Source organism: Bos indicus x Bos taurus, chromosome 18, assembly GCF_003369695.1.
Source record: "Bos indicus x Bos taurus breed Angus x Brahman F1 hybrid chromosome 18, Bos_hybrid_MaternalHap_v2.0, whole genome shotgun sequence".
NCBI classification, from domain to species: Eukaryota; Metazoa; Chordata; class Mammalia; order Artiodactyla; family Bovidae; genus Bos; species Bos indicus x Bos taurus.
The window spans coordinates 15,625,441-15,642,982 of NC_040093.1; the positions used below are offsets into that span (position 1 = coordinate 15,625,441).

Here is a 17,542-nt window from a genome sequence, read left to right on the forward strand (position 1 = left end):
TAGCCCTACAAAATAGGTGCTGTTCTTCACACATTAGACATGACAGGCATCAAAAATGTCAAGTCAGAAATATGAACCTGCCTATATGTGGAGGATTCTCAGGTGGCACAGTGGTAAAGAATCAGCCTGCAAATGCAGAAGATGCAAGGGATGCAGGTTTATCCCTGGGTTGGGAAGATACCCTGGAGTAGAAAATGCAACCTGCCATTTTCTTTTTTTTTTTAATTTATTTATTTATTTTAATTGGAGGCTAATTTCTTTACAATATTGTAGTGGTTTTTGCCGTACATTGACATGAATCAGCCATGGGTGTACCTGTGCTCCCCATTCTGAACGCCCCTCCCACCTCCCTCCCCATGCCATCCCTCTGGGTCATCCCAGTGCACCAGCCCTGAGCACCCTGTCTCATGCATCGAACCCGGACTGATGATCTGTTTCACATATGGTAATATACATGTTTCAATGCTATTCTCTCAAATCATCCCACCCTCGCCTTCTCCCACAGAGTCCAAAAGTCTGTTCTTTACATCTGTGTCTCTTTTGTTGTCTCACATATAGGGTCATTGTTACCATCTTTCTAAATTCCATATATATGCGTTAATACTCTATTGGTGTTTTTCTTTCTGACTTACTTCACTCTGTATAATAGGCTCCAGTTTCATCTACCTGATTAGAACTGATTCAAATGCATTCTTTTTAATAGCTGAGTAATATTCCATTGTGTATATGTACCACAGCTTTCTTATCCATTCATCTTCCAATGGACATTTAGGTTGCTTCCATGTCCTGGCTATTATAAACAGTGCTGCGATGAACATCGGGGTACACATGTCTCTTTCAAGTCTGGTTTCCTCGCTGTGTATGCCCAGCAGTGGGATTGCTGGGTCATATGGCAGTTCTATTTCCAGTTTTTTAAGGAATCTCCACACTGTTCTCCATAGTTGCTGTACTAGTTTGCATTCCCACCAACAGTGTAAGAGGGTTCCCTTTTCTCCACACCCTCTCCAGCATTTATTGTTTGTAGATTTTTGGATAGTAGCCATTCTGAGTGGTGTGAGATGGTACCTTATTGTGGTTTTGATTTGCATTTTTCTGGTGCTGGAGAAGACTCTTGAGAGTCCCTTGGACTGCAAGGAGATCCAACCAGTCCATTCTGAAGGAGATCAGCCCTGGGTGTTCTTTGGAAGGAATGATGCTAAAGCTGAAACTCCAATACTTTGGCCACCTCATGAGAAGAGTTGACTCATTGGAAAAGACTCTGATGCTGGGAGGGATTGGGGGCAGGAGGAGAAGGGGACGACAGAGGATGAGATGGCTGGATGGCTTCACCGACTCGATGGACATGAGTTTGAGTGAACTCCAGGAGTTGGTGATGGACAGAGAGGCCTGGTGTGCTGCAATTCATGGGGTTGCAAAGAGTCGGACACGACTGAGTGACTGAACTGAACTGAACTGATAATGAGTGATGTTGAGGATCTTTTCATGTGTTTGTTAGCCATCTGTATGTCTTCCTTGGAGAAATGTCTATTTAGTTCTTTGGCCCATTTTTTGATTGGGTCATTTATTTTTGTGGAATTGAGCTACACGAGCTGCTTGTATATTTTTGAGATTAATTCTTTGTCCGTTGCTTCATTTGCTATTATTTTCTCCCATTGTGAAGGCTGTCTTTTCACCTTGCTTATAGTTTCCTTCGTTGTGCAAAAGCTTTTAAGTTTAATTAGGTCCCATTTGTTTATTTTTGCTTTTATTTCCATTACTCTGGGAGGTGGGTCATAGAGGACCTTGCTGCGATTTATGTCAGAGAGTGTTTTGCCTATGTTTTCCTCTAGGAGTTTTATAGTTTCTGGTCTTACTATAAAGAAACTGGTCTTACTGTAAAGAAACTGGTCTTTCTGGTCTGATCTGTTTAGATCTTTAATCCATTATGAGTTTATTTTTGTGTATGGTGTTAGAAAATGTTCTAGTTTCATTCTTTTACAAGTGGTTGACCAGTTTTCCCAGCACCACTTGTTAAAGAGATTGTCTTTTCTCCATTGTATATTCTTGCCTCCTTTGTCAAAGATAAGATGTCCATGGGTGCGTGGATTTATCTCTGGGCTTTCTATTTTGTTCCATTGATCTCTATTTCTGTCTTTGTGCCAGTACCATACTGTCTTGATGACTGTAGCTTTGTAGTATATTCTGAAGTTAGGCAGCAACCTGCCACTTTCTAATGATATTCATGCCTGGAAATGAAATGGTATTCATGCCTGGAAAATCCCATGGAGAGAGGAGCTTAGTGGGCTACAGTCCATGGGGCTGTGAAGAGTTGGACATGACAGAGTGCACACACATACCTATGTGCAGGCAGATGCGTGTGCATGCGCATGCACACACACACACACACACAAGCAGCAATATCTTCTTATGTTCTGTGGGGCCACAGAACTCTTCAAAAATTGAACAGAAGTTACAAACTCTGTTACAAATAAGCAAGGTGCATCACCCAATGACTTGCAACTGCTTTCAAAGGATTTGGTAGTCTTCTACCAGTCTACTGTAACTGCGAGTTAAAGGCTAATCCCATACAAATCTATTGCAATGGACAGAGGTGTCTGGGTTTTGGGGTGTGACAGGGCAAAGAATGTGCATGCATCCTGTGTCCACATTGTGAACTTCTGTTCTGTGCTAGTGAAGGCATTGCTTGCACAGATTTATTCCTCTTCTTCACCATCACCCTCCAGAACTTCTCCATGGCCAGTCCCATGATCTCTGAGGACATCAACCAGACTCTCCAGGAGAGTGGAGTGGGCAAAGTGTCCTCAGTCTACCAGATCCAGTTCCTGCCCCGTCAAAGAGGCTGAAGGAAGGTGATCAAGGATACCAGGGTCATGTGTGTCCCCACCTCTGCAGAGAGTGGCCGCTGGACTCTCTCCCTGTCTTCCTGCCTCTGAGGAGACTGTGCTGTGATTCAGCATGCCTCCCCTCCATGGATGACACCTCCATGGTGAAATCCCATCTACGTCTCACCTCCTTCTGTCTTTCTGCAACTTGGCTCAGGATCTCTCTGTACTTCTGTCTCCAAGGCTACAGTTCACCCTGAGTGACTTCTCCCCTCTTGAGAATAGCCACAGCCTCCCTTTCTCAACTCTTGGGCTCCATGATCTGTGCATCCATGAGCTCACTTGAGTCCTTTCAGTAGCCCCATTCAGTGGGTAAAGTGATCATGCCCATCATATAGATGAGTAAACAGATGCTAGTAAACTGGTAAACTAGCCAGAGGTCATCTGGCTAGTAAGTGGAGATGCGAGATTCACACTCTGGGTCCCTGGCTGTTGAACTCAAACTCTTCACACAACTCCTTTCTGTGCCCAAGATAGAGTTTAAAATGAAGATGAAGTTCACTTCTGGTAACAAACCAGTTTAAAGTGCATAATGAAGTGGCATTTAGTTCATTCACAATCCTGGCCATCACCAGCCCTATCTAGTTCCAAACACTTTCATCACCCAGAAGAAGACTCAGTACCCATTAGTAGTCAATCCCCAGTTGCCCTTGCGCTTAGCCCCTGCCAACACCAAATGCTTGCTATCTCCATGGATTTGCTATTCTGCACATTTCATATAAGTAGATCATAAAATGTTTGGTCTTTCATGTCTGGCTTCTTTCACTTAGTGTGGTGTTTTTGCGGTACATTGACACTGTAGACCATAGGTGTACACAGAGTGGACCCCCCACTTATTCATCTTCCTGCTTCTCCCACCTCCTTCCATCCATCAAGGCCCCATCAGCCCATGCCCCCTGAGCTGTGTAGCTCTATATAGGGATCTTGAGTCCCTGTCAGTTCAGTTCAGTCGCTCAAACTCATATCCATTGAATCAGTGATGCCATCCAGCCATCGCATCCTCTATTGTCCCCTTCTCCTCCTGCCTTCAATCTTTATCATCAGGGTCTTTTCCAATGAGTTAGTTCTTCGCATCAGGTGGCCAAAGTATTGGAGCTTCAGCTTCAGCATCAGTCCTTCCAATGAATATTCAGGACTGATTTCCTTTAGGATTGACTGGTTTGACCTCCTTGCCTATATTTCCCTCCTAATGCCCTGCCACCCAAATAATCTGAAGCCTGACATCCCTGGGGCAGGTGATGATCCCTGCCAGCTTAGTTGTGAACCGTTTATTGTCAGGTCACTAAAGAGCCTCAAAAAAGTGAGAATTCTCTTTCACACCTCCATGCCTGTTCCTTGAGGGAAAATCTGTTGTCTTGGTCATCACTATACTCTCAGGACCTAGAGTAGTGTGTATCAGATGACAGGCATCTAAAATATTTGCTGAGTGGGCTTCCATGGTGATCCAGTGGTTAAGATTCTATGCTTCCACTCTAAGGGACTGGGTTACACCCCTGGCTGGGGAAAATCCCACATGCCGTGATGTGTGGCAAAATAACATAAGATAAAATAAAATTTTCCATGGGGAAAAATGAATGAGTCAAGAAACCCATTGGGGCTTCCCTGGTCCCTCAGTGGTAAAAGAATCTGCCTCCCAATGCAGGAGATGTGGGTTCGATCCCTGGTCCAAGGAGACCCCACAATCTCCTTGGTGGAGCAATAAGCCTGTGCACCACAGCTACTGAGCCTGCATTCTAGAGCCCAGGAGCTGCGGCTACTGAACCCACGTATCACTGCTACTGAAGCCTGCATGCCTCAAACCCGAGTTCCCCAATAAGAGAGGACACTGCAGTGAGAAGACCCTTGAACTGCCACCTCTGCCCCTCAACCCTTGCTCCTGCTCGCTGCAACTAGAGAAAAGAAGTGCAGCAATGGATCCAGCACAGCCAAAAATAAATAAATAAATAAAATTATATATATATTAAAAAATACAACCCTCCAAACCCAGACCACACAGAGTTAGGTCTCCCATCAGACCCTACCTCCTCCTCCACACCTCACTCTTCACAGATGCCCATCCTCAGCGGGCACAGGACACCCCACTTCTGCTGGCCAGCTAACCTCCATCCCTCATGATGCAATGCCACAAGCCCATAAAACTCTCTGAGAGCTGCCCTTGTGGTGCCACCACACTGTACCCAGCCTCCACATGTTCTTGGAGCTGACACTGCCTCCCACCATCTTGGGGGATGTGCTCTCTGTTCAAGGGCATCACCCACCAAGACACTTCCAGCCTGTTAGGGGCCCGTGGGGAGCTGGCTTAGGATCTGCTGAGATGATAAACTTCATGGCCTCTGCAGCTCCTGCAAACTTTGGGCTCCCTCTTGTCTCTGGAGAGTTAGCAGGACCTCTGCCAAGGTAGGATCCTGGCACACCTTCCCCACCCATAGGGCAAAATAACAAACAGTGGAGCAGACTACCTTTAAGAGAGACAGCAGGATCGAAGGCAGGCACGGACCATGGCTCTCTCCACCATCCTGCTCCTCATTCTCTTCATTGGCCTCCTGCTCCTCTGGGGCCGCCCTGCCTCCCAGGGCCACCTCCCCCCTGGACCCTGACCTCTGCCCTTCCCGGGAAACGTCTTGCAAATGGATCAGAAGGGCCTCCTCAAGTCATTGCAGATGGTAGATGGAAAGGGCAGGTGGGGGTGGGGGGAAAAGGAGGTGGGTGGATGGAAAACAGCTGAGGCAGCAAGGGACCTGGGGGTCAAGTTCGGGTGTGACTTCCCAGGCCCCCTTGGGGACTGTCTTCTTCCAGCCATGATCTGGCCCTAGATACACGATAGAGAAGCCACCAGAATTCTTATGAGAAGGAGTGAAGACAAGGTTGGGTGGAGAGAGAAATTAAAAAAAAATTTTCTTTAATTATTTATTTTTGTTTGGAGGATAACTGGTTTACAATATTGTACTGGTTTTATTTTACAAATTTATTGGAGTATAATTGATTTACAGTGTTGCATTAGTCAGGTGTACAGAAAAGTGATCCAGTTTATATATATATATATATATCATATATTTATTCTTTTTCAGATTCTTTATCCATATAGGTTATTACAGAATACTGAGTCGAGTTCCCTGTATTATACAAGTAGGTCTTTGTTGGTGATCTACTTTGTATATAGTAGTGTGTATGAAAGTATTTTTTAGTGTGTGTATATTAATCCCAAGCTCCTGATTTATCCTATCCCACCACCCATGTTTCCTCTTCAGTAACCATAAATTTGTTTTCTATATCTGTGACTCTGTTACTGTTTGTAAATAAGTTCATCTGTATGATTTGTTAAAAAAATGAGATTCTATAGAGTGCTATTATACATTTGTCTTACTGTATCTAACTTCACTTACTATGATAATCTCTAGGTTCAACCATGTTGTTGCAAATGGCATTATTTCTTTTTTTTTTTTAATGGCTGGGTAATATTCCTCTGTATATAAGTAACATATCTTCTTTACCAATCCTCCGTCAATACACATTTAGGTTACTTCCCCGTCTTGGCTATTGCAAATATTGCTACAATCACATTGGGGTGCATGTATCTTGTTCTTTTTTTAAAAAAAAAGACTTTTAATATAGTCCCTAGTACAGTTTAATAATACATGCCAAATGAGTGTTCAAAAGTAGTCATAATAAAGATTGACAATAATAATTATCAATACTTTGAATGGTCTGGTGGAAGAACTCATCCTTAATGCCTCTTGTGCAGTATTTTGTAATTAATTTTTATTGACGTATAATTGATTTACAATGTTGTGTTAGTTTCTGCTGTACAGCAAAATGAATCACTTATGCGTACACATATATCCACTCTTTTTAAGATTTTTTTCCAAATAGGTTAGGTTATTATGGAGTATTGAGTCGAGATCCCCGTGCTCTACAGTAGTTTCTTATTAGTTATCTATTGTTGGGGGCCAGCGTGAGGCACTCCGCCCGTGGCAAAGGTCATGAGGAAGGAGGCTCGACATACGCAAAGGCGGGATCGAGCCTCAGGAGTCCCCCTGGAAATTCTCGAGCATCTACCCCCATAACCAGAGCCTGCCTACTTTACTACTTTGTGCTCTCACCTACACCTCTGACTTTACGGGGGGCTGTCCCTCACCACCTCTTTCGGAGAAGGAGTTAACTTAGAGCTCCAGTTAATAATAATTCCTGGGCGTGACAGGAGTGTTTCAACCTACAAACTCCTCTGAAGGTTCTCTAGCCTGCCTCACAGGCTTGTCCAGCCACATGTGATTGCTCACAGCCTCCCAACCGTGAGAGGCATGAGATGCTTTAAACCTTCTAAAAACAGGTTCCTTAGAAAAGTTAGAGATTAGAGATTGTATTGGTGAAGGGTTTTTCATTTGTTGAGCCAATGTTTACTGCTAAGTCTCCACATCCCCTGCCCTTATATACATTAATGAATATATAGAAGAAATAAGTATTAACCTTTGATATTAATCACGTTAGACCTTAGGCTAAGCAAATTCTTTCCTTAATTAAAACCCACTACACCCTCACCCTATAGGAATGTAACTTTATCTGGTACCTTTGGAAGGTGGCGTCTGTTTTAAGAATAATCACCCTTGGAGAAATAAGTGTTCTGGTTGACTGACCGCTGTCACAAGGAGAGGGTCATAAATTGTCAGCAGGCCCCCTGGCCAGAAGATGATGTCACACCCCTAAGACCTCTGTATACAATTGTATGAAGCACCTGACTTTAATAAAAGTCAGGACTGCTGTCCCCGCGTGACTTTTGTATAACACCTCAGTGTATAAAAACAGACCCTGGAAAATAAAGAGTTGGGATCAGTTCCTCGAAAGACTGGTCTCCCCATGTCGCTCTCTCTCTCAAACTCTGGCTGAGTCTCCATCTGGAGCGTGGAACCCGCCATGCTTACTAATTATGCCTGCGCTTCTAAGATCCGACCAGGGAGGCCTCAGTGTCTCCTCTCCTTCGGGAGAACAGAAGGATGCCTGCGGCCTACGTAAGTGGTGCAAACTTCTTGTCTTGAAGTTTTATTGGTCTCCCGCGTAAACCAAGCTACTCAGCCTCTTTTCTCCACTGAATTTTCATACTGAGCTATCCTCATTCTATTACTCTTTATATCTCTAATTAATATCTAATTGAAGCTATTGTATCCTGATCCTCGCTGACGCCGTCTCCCCTTTGAATACCCTGGATCAGCTGGGGCTGGACCCCAGCAATCTATTTTTATACTAATGTGTATATGTTATATTTTATTGAGGTATAGTGGACTTACAATGTTTCAGGTGCACAGCAAAGTGATTCAGTTATACAGATACACATATACTGCTTTTGAAATTATTTTTCATCATTGGTTATTACAAAATATTGACTATAGTTCCCTATGCTATACAGTAAACTTTTGTTGCTTCTTGCAATCTATTTTTTAATTAGAAATCTAGCATTCTATTCATATTAAGTCAAACAAGTAGAATCAAATGCCATAATTTTTAACTTAGGCAAAAAGTCACAAGTTTTCAAAAATAAATATAGTATACATATTATACAGATATACATACACATACAAAAGCTTTTCTACTACACTTGATAAGCTTTGAGAAAAAAGATAAAAAAGCAGATGGAGAAATTGAAGAACATAAACGAAATGAAATGGGGGCACTGGATATGAAATAGAAAAAGTGAAACAAATTAGATAAAAGTAGATCATCATATAGTCCAGTTGTTTTTAAACATGACTGCTCATTAGAAGCATATCTAGAGTGGTGTGTATATGTTAATCCTAGTCTCAATTTATCCCTCCCACCTGTTATTCCTTGGTAAACATATGTTTGTTTTGTTCTGTAACTCTATTTTTGTTTTTCAATTTTAGGATTATGTCAAGGCTGTATATTGTCACCCTGCTTATTTAACTTATATGCAGAGTACATTATGAGAAACGCTGGACTGGAAGAAGTACACGCTGGAATCAAGATTTCCGGGAGAAATATCAATAACCTCAGATATGCAGATGACACCACCCTTATGGCAGAAAGGGTGGCCAAAGTATTGGAGGCCAAAGTATTGGAGTTTCAGCTTTAGCATCAGTCTTTCCAATGAACACCTGGGACTGATCTCCTTTAGAATGGACTGGTTGGATCTCCTTGCAGTCCAAGGGACTCTCAAGAGTCTTCTCCAACACCACAGTTCAAAAGCATCAAGTCTTCTTTATACCCTTGGGGGTATAAATTTGGGGAAGACACATTTCAGTACAGAGCACTCTTCTAATGTATTTTAAATTGTTTTAATATGTATATCAGAAATCCACTGAAGTTTTGGGGTACATATTTCTGTCTTAACTGAACAAATTCCTTATATTATGTTTATGATTAACAGTTTTTCATTTATTCTCTTTTCTTTTCCTAATAAATGGTGTTAACATCTGTAAATGATGATATTTTGACTTAAATGTTTCTTAGGCTAAAGTCACATGTCATGCTTTCCTAACACTTCTGGATCATGTGAAGAAATAGTACTGATAGTGAGCAATCTCCTCTAATTCCTAACTTTAAGGAGAATGTTTTTATTTTCTCTATTAAGTTTAATGCTGGCTATGATGTATTCTAAATATTTTATAGCTATTCTACCATATGTTTTTATCAATTGTAAATCAAATTAAGGAAATACCTTGTTTCTATTTTACAAGTTCTTCCTTGTAAAATTTTTTTACCAGGATGTTATACTGAGTATTAACAATGATTTTCTTAGCTCCTATCAAATGATCAAATTATATTTTCCTTTGACCACTTAAATAAATAGTCAATGTCTTCATGTTGAATCATTCTCTTTCTTGTAGAACTGGAACAAGAGAGACCTCAGGGGACAGGGGACTGGCTTAAAGCCCTGTAGGAAGCCATGGTCTATGGAGGTCAGGGCAGGGCTAAGGTGTGATAAATACTCTGAACATCTCAGTGACTTAATATCAAAAGGTTATTTTCCTGCACATGCAGCATGCTCATCCCAGGCCATGAGAGTCTTGTAGAATGGGAGCTAATGAAGGCTCTATCTTACATATTAGACACAGAAAACAGCATGACATGCAAAACTGAGCCCTCACTTCACTGGACAAAGCAAATACCATCCAAATTCAATGTGGCAGAGATGTTTATGCACTCAGAGATGAGCTATGAATACTAATGAGCAGTAATTAACTTTGCCACACACATGCACAAGGCAACTCTTTGGGCTCCCTTCCTTCCCATGAGACTGTGGGTCAACAGGATGCAGTCGAAATTTTAGCCCAGCCCAAGGACACATTGCTCTCACCCTTGGTTACTCCGGTGGACAGTCAACTGAGATACTAAGGGCTCCACCTGCATGGATGCTTTTGTGGGAGTTGAACCCATCTTACAGGGAGATATGAGAGGTGGTTTTGACAGTCAGAACTGTGGCAGATTCATGTCAATGTATGGCAAAACCACTACAATATTGTAAAGTAATTAGCCTCCAATTAAAATAAATCAATTTATTAAAAAAAGAAAGAAAAATGGGGGCAAGAGTGGATGTGGTCCTAGTCAAAGTTTTTAAAGCATGATGTGGGCATGAGCAGTCAGACTCTCCACAGATTGGGGTGTGGGCATGGGTCTGGGAGGCTTATTTGGTTGATTGCTGATTGTGGGCAGGACCAGGGGGCTGAGAGGAGGGTCAAGGTGACCAGAAGAGTGTGGACACTCAGAAACTTAGAGCAAGGCTGTGCATCCACTGATCAGAAGTAGGTCACCAGGACAGACCAGAGGTTTCATCTCTCCTCTACCTCTCTCCCATTGTCCTCATACCCAGGGCATGCTGCCACAGATTTCTCCATTGTTTTCCCATATTCTCATAAATTGGCTTAGTTGAGATTATAGTTAACACATAAAGGCACATGAGAACTCCAGACGGGAAAAAACTAGGTTCCAGGAGGAATAGAGGAGGGCACCATATGAGATAGGCTGAGAAGAGGAAGGACTTAGAACATATAGATACCCCTCCAGCACGGAGGCAAACACACACACACAGAGGTTTGTTAGTACTGAGAACAAGAACAGGATCAGAAGTACCTCACCTGTTATGCTATGCTATGCTAAGTCACTTCAGTCGTGTCCGACTCTGTGTGACCCCATAGACGGTAGCCTACCAGGCTCCCCCGTCCCTGGGATTCTCCAGGCAAGAACACTAGAGTGGGTTGCCATTTCCTTCTCCAATGCATGAAAGTGAAAAGTGAAAGTGAAGTCGCTCAGCCGTGTCTGACTCTTAGCGACCCCATGGACTGCAGCCTACCAGGTTCCTCCATCCATGGGATTTTCCAGGCAAGAGTACTGGGGTGGGGTGCCATTGTGGGGGTGGAGCAACCAAGTACTCTGCAGGACTCCGCCCACTGACTCTCCCTACACTACACCTCTCCCTCCCTCCCGCTCAGAGCTCTTCCTCTGCTTGACCGTCTCTTCTGTAGAACTTCTCCTTGGATTCTCCCAAGACCCCAGAAGACAACGATCTCATGCTGTGAGCAAATGTGGCAGGGAGGCCACCCCCTGTGTTCCAGGTCTGCTTCCTGACCTGCAGGGGAGGGGGATGGTGAGAAGCGGAGCAGTTGCCCTCGGAGTCCTTCCATCCAGCCCCTGCCTCTGTCCAAAATTAACATGTGCAGGTTCCTGACTCCTCTCTGCTCCCTCTCTTGGTGGAAGTCTTTTCTCTGGTCTCTCCTTCATCCGGCCTGCTATAGTCACCACTCATCCCCAGATGGCCCGCTCTGTTGACTGACAGTATTTCAGGGTCAAGAAATATCTTCAAAAACTTAGTGTTACCACTACCCTTGGGCTTCCCAGGCGGCACAAGTGGTAAAGAACCCACCTGCCAATGCAGAAGACATAAAATCCTAAGTTTGATCCCTGGGTTGAGAAGATCCCCTGAAGGAAGTCATGGCATTCCATGGCAGTATTCTTGCCTGGAGAATCCCATGGACAGAGGAGCCTGGTGGGCTACATTATTTAGGGCTGCAAAGAGTTTGACATGCTGAAGCAACTCAGCATGCAAGCACTACCGCCCCTAACACAGTTAGGGTAACTGAGGCACCAAAGGAGGGCAAGATTTAGATCCAAGCTTACTGGAGAAGGAAATGGCAACCCACTACAGTACTCTTGCCGGGAGAATCCCATGGACAGAGGGGCTTGGTACGCTATAGTCCATGGGGCTGCAAAGAGTCAGACATGACTGAACTACTTCACTTTACCCAGAACAGCAGCATCAGCACCAGGTCCTGTGCTTCCCTCCCTTGTCTCCTTCTACTCTGCACATCCGTGCCCTTCTCCTCCCTCCTTGAATTGAATTGTCTTGTTCAGCCCTCAACTGCTGTGCTACGTGACTTAATACTTCCGTTATTTCTCTGACTTGACACATGACAACCAGTGAACCATTGTCTTTATGGACAATGGTTATGTCTGCTGCCTTGTTTCCCTGTCTCTTATTTAGGTAAAATACACATATTGTAAAATTAACCATAAGCATTTTAAGGTGTCCATTTCCATGGCATTTTGTACAATCATAATGTTGTGTAACCATCAATTTTATCTATTCCAAACTGTTTTCATAACCTCTTAAAAAAACTCCATCCCACACATCAATATAAACTAGCCATCACAATAAAGTAATTATCCTCCAGTTAAAATAAATAAATAATTTTTTCAAAAAACTCCATCCCATTAAGATGTCAGGTCCTGATTCTTTTTTCCCATAGGCCCCTGACAACCATCAGAATGCTTTTTTTTTTTTTTGGTATGAATTTACCTATTCTGGAAATTTCATATAAATGGCATTATACAATAAGTGACTATCTCTGGCTCTTTCATTTACCATAATGTTTTCAAGGTTCATCCACATTGTAGCAGATATTAGTATGTCATTTGTTTAATGGCTGACTAGTATTCCATTGTGTGGAAATACATTTTGTGTCTTCTTTCATCAGTTAATTGACATGTTGATTGTTCCACCTTTTGTCTACTGTGGAGCGGTATGTCCATATGCAAGCGTTGTAGCACTGCAGTGAAGGGGCCCAGGTTCCACATCTGTTTCATTTCCTTACTGAAACACTTTCTACCCTTACTCTTTTTTTTAACTTTTTACTTTGTATTGAGGTATCCCTGGTGACTCACAAGATGAGGAATCTTCCTGCAGTGTGGGAGACCCAAGTTCAATACCTGAGTTTGGAAGATCCCCTGGAGAAGGGAATGGCCACTCACTCCAGTATTCTTGCCTGGAGAATTCCACGGGCAGAGGAGCCTGGAGGGCTACAGTCCACAGAGTTGCAAAGAGTCGGACATGACTGAGTGACTAACACTTACAATTTCACATAGCCAATTAACAAACAAGATTGTGATTGTTTCAAGTGAACAGTGAAGTGATTCAGCCATATGTGTACATGTATCCATTCTCCTCCAAATTTCTGTGCCATCCAGGCTGCCACATAACATTGAGCAGGGTTCCTTGTGCTATACAGCAGGTCCTTGTTGGTTATCCATTTTAAGTATAGCAGTGTGTACACATCGGTCCCAAACTCCCTAAATATCCCTTCCCTGCATCCTCCTCCTCAACCATAAATTTGTTCTCTAAGTCTGTGAGTCTCTTTTTGTTTTGTAAGTTCATTTGTATCATTTCTTTTTAGACTCCACGTATGAGGGGTGTCATCTGATATTTCTCCTTCTCTGACTAACTCCAGTCAGTATGACAATCTCTAGATCCACCCATGTTGCTGCAAATGGCATTATTTCATTCTTTTTAAAGGCTAAGTAATATTCTATTGTATATATATACCATATATTTCTGGGGTTTTATCTTGTTCATTCATCTGAGGCATAATCCTCTGCCTTTTCATTTTGTTTAGTTTTCTGTGATTGTGGTTTTCATTATCATTAAGTCCCTAGTCTTGAATTGTACCAGTGACTTCACTGACCCAGGAACCCTAGCTCTGCCCAGTGCAGTGGCCTCCTCCTTCAATTTATCTTCAGCTGGGGGCACATGTGGGTTGATGCATGAGAGTCAGTTTATCCATTCAACAGTCCTCTTCTAAGCTTAGAGAGAGGCAAAGATGTAGCAAGTAAAGAGAGAGACAGACAGATCAGGATATAGTGAGAGAAAGACAGAGAGACAAGACAGAGACAGAGAAAGACAGGAGAAATACTGGCAGAAAGATTGAGAGAGATGTGAGGTAACACAAGTAGATGGAGGAGAAGGATGAAGAGGAAGAGGAGGACGAAGAAGGAGAGAAACAGGGTAAGACAGAGAGAGGAAAAGAGAGATTGACATAAATAGCAAAGAAGAAACACTGAAGCAGAGAAAAGGGAACTCAATAGGGAGACTGCAAAATGAGAAAGCATTGCAGATAGAATCAGACTGGCATAGACAGAGAAGGTGAGTTAAATAAGATTGAAGAAGGCAGAACAAGGAAGAGGAAAAGAGTATAGAAAGAAACAGTGCCCGACGGGAGGTATAGACAGGAAAAAGGATTGAGGCAGATGACCACGGGCAGAGAGAGCCCAAGGGTGTCTGGTTGCAGAGCCCAAGGGATGGGGAGGACCGGGTGGGAGGGAGCAGAAATCAGGCTCTTTTGAAAGAGCCTGGTTGCAGAACCAGTTACAGAATAATCACATGGGAGCTCTTCCCTGAGTATTGCTAAGTTCATGTGTCCTAATTTCTAAATGGGCCTAGATGTGGGTCAGGTGTTATTCTAAGAATTTTAACAGACATTAACCTCTTTTACTTCATAATAGCCCTACAAGATAGGTACTGTTCTTCCCATATCAGACATGAAAGACAGTAAAACTGTCAAGTCAGAAATATGCCCATACCTCCATGTGGAAGCACACACACACTCACACACACATCCGAGCAGAAGTATCTCCTTACATTCTGTGGAACCACTGAACTCTTTGGAAATCAAACAAATGCTACAAACAGTGACATGGAAAGATGAGAAAGTTACATCCACCCAACAAAACACACCTACTTTCACAGGGTCTGGGACTTCTCTAGGAGTCAACTTTGAATGGCAGGTTAAAAGTCAATCTCACACAAATATATTGCACTGGACACAGGTGTCTGAGCTTTGGGAGGTGACAGGGCAAAGAATGTGGAAGCACCTGTTGTCCACATTGTGAACCTCTGAGCTCACAGGAAAGCCTATTTGTCTAAGCGAAGGCATCTCCCACACAAAATTACTCCTCTTCTTCACTGCCATCCTCCAGAACTTCTCCATGGCCAGCCCCTAAACCTCTGAAGACATTGACCTCACTCCCCAGGACAGTGGGGTGGGCAAAGTTTCCTTGATGTTCCAGATCCACTTCCTGCCCATCAAAGAGGCTGAGGGAAGGTGATCAAGGATGCCAGGGTCACGTGTGTCCCCACCTCTGCAGAGAACTGCCCCTGGACTCTCTCCCTATCTTCCTGCCTCTGATCAGGCTGTGTTGTGAGCCAGCATCTCTCCCCTCCATGGATGCCACCTCCATGAGAAAGTCCCATCTGCAGTCTCACCTCCTTCCATCCTTCCACAGCTCTTCTAAACTCAAGGAAGTCTTTTTCTTCCCCCATTTACAGAATTTCAGCCATGTTCTATGTGTAGAAAATAGGGCTAAATGGGAAAACATGGCTAGTATCTCTCTCCACTTCTGCCTCTGAGACCACAACTCACCCCAAGTGACTTCTCCCCTCTTCAGCACAACCACAGCTTCCTTTTCTCATCACCTTGTGCTCCTTAATCTGTGCATCCATGAGCTTCCTTGAGTCCTCCTTCCAGTAACCCCTTGAAGTGGGTTCAATTGATTTTGCACACCTTACAGATGAGTAAACAGGAGCTAGGCAATGGCCAGAGTGCTCCAAGATCACCTGGTTAGTGAGTGGAGAAGCGAGATTCACACTCTGGGTCCCTGGCTCTTGAGCTCAAACTTTTCACTCAGCTCCTTTCTGCCCACGAGATAGTTTAAAATGAGGCTGAAGTTCACATCATGTAACTAACTAGTTTAAAGTGTATAATTTGGTGGCATTTAGTTCATTCACAAACCTGACCATCACCACTACTCTCTCTAGTTCCAAACATTTTCATCACCCAGAGGAAATTCTGGTATCCATTAGTAGTCATTCCCCATTTGCCCTTCCCCTCAGCCCCTGGTAACACCAAATGCTTGCTGTCTCCAGGGATTTACCAGTTCAGTACATTTCATATAAATGAGTTATACAATCTTGGTCTTTCGTGTCTGGCTTCTTTTACTTAATGTGGTGTTGTCCAGTTACATCCATGTTGGAGATCATAGTTGTACAGAGTGGTCCTCCCTCATCTTCATCTTCTTGCCTCTCCCTCCTCCTTCCCTTCATGAAGGGGCCCATCAGCCCATGGCCCCTGAGCTGTGTGGTTCTATAATGGGGTCTTGGATTCCCTGATATTCTCCTTCCAGTACCCTGAGCCACAAATAAACATCCTATATCTGTCATCCCTGGGGCAGGTGATCCTAGCAGGTTACATATTTATTGTCTAATCACTAGAGGTCTTTTGAGAGGTGAGAATTCTCCTTCCATTTTTGCATGAAATGTTCCCTTGGTATATGTAATTTTCTTGAAGAGATCTCTAGTCTTTCCCATTCTATTGTTTTTCTATATTTCTTTACAATGTTTACTTAGGAAGGCTTTCTTATCTCTCCTTGCTTTACTTTGGAACTCTGCATTCAAATGGGTATACTTTTCCTTTTCTCCTTTGCCTTTAGCTTCTCTTTTGCCTTTATTTCAAAGCTTTCTGCTTTGTCCTTGCACTCATCTCACACCCTAGCAAAGTAATGCCCAAGCCAGGCTTCAACAGTATGTGAACTGTGAACTTTCAGATGTTCAAGCTGGATTTAGAAAAGGCAGAGGAACCAGAGATCAAATTGCCAACATCTGTTGGATCATCAAAAAAAAGCAAGAGAATACCAGAAAAACATCTACTTCTATTTTACTGACTATGCCAAGTCTTTGACTGTGTAGATCACAACAAACTGTGGAAAACTCTTCAAGAGATGGAAATACCAGACCACCTTACCTGTTTCCTGAGAAATCAGTATGAAGGTCAAGAAGCAACATAGAACTGGACATGGAACAACAGACTGGTTCCAAACTGGGAAAGGAGTATGTCAAGGCTGTATATTATCACCCTGCTTATTTAACTTATATAATGCAGAGTACATCATGCAAAATGCCAGGCTGGATGAAGCACAAGCTGGAATCAAGATTGCCAGGAGAGATATCAGTAACCTCAGATATGCAGATAACACCACCTTTTTGGCAGAAAGCGAACAGGAACTAAAGAGCCTCTTGATGAAAGTAAAAGAGAAAAGTGAAAAAGCTGGCTTAAAATTCACCATTCACAAAACTAACATCATGGCATCTGGTTCCATCACTTCATGGCAAATAGATGGGGAAACAATGGAAACAGTGAGAGACTTTATTTTGGGGGGCTCCAAAATCACTGCAGATGGTGACTGCAGCCATGAAATTAAAAGATGCTTGCTCCTTGGAAGAAAAGGTACGACTAACCTAGACAGTATATTAAAAAGCAGAGACATTACTTAGCCAACAAATGTCCATCTACTCAAAGCTATGGTTTTTCCAGTAGTCATGTATGAAT

General features: G+C 43.1%; 1 pseudogene; it reads left to right on the plus strand.

The window, feature by feature from the left end:
• The window catches only part of LOC113875307, a 28,151-nt pseudogene extending 25,308 nt beyond the window's left edge, over positions 1 to 2,843 (plus strand).
• The last annotated feature ends 14,699 nt before the right edge of the window (positions 2,844 to 17,542 follow it).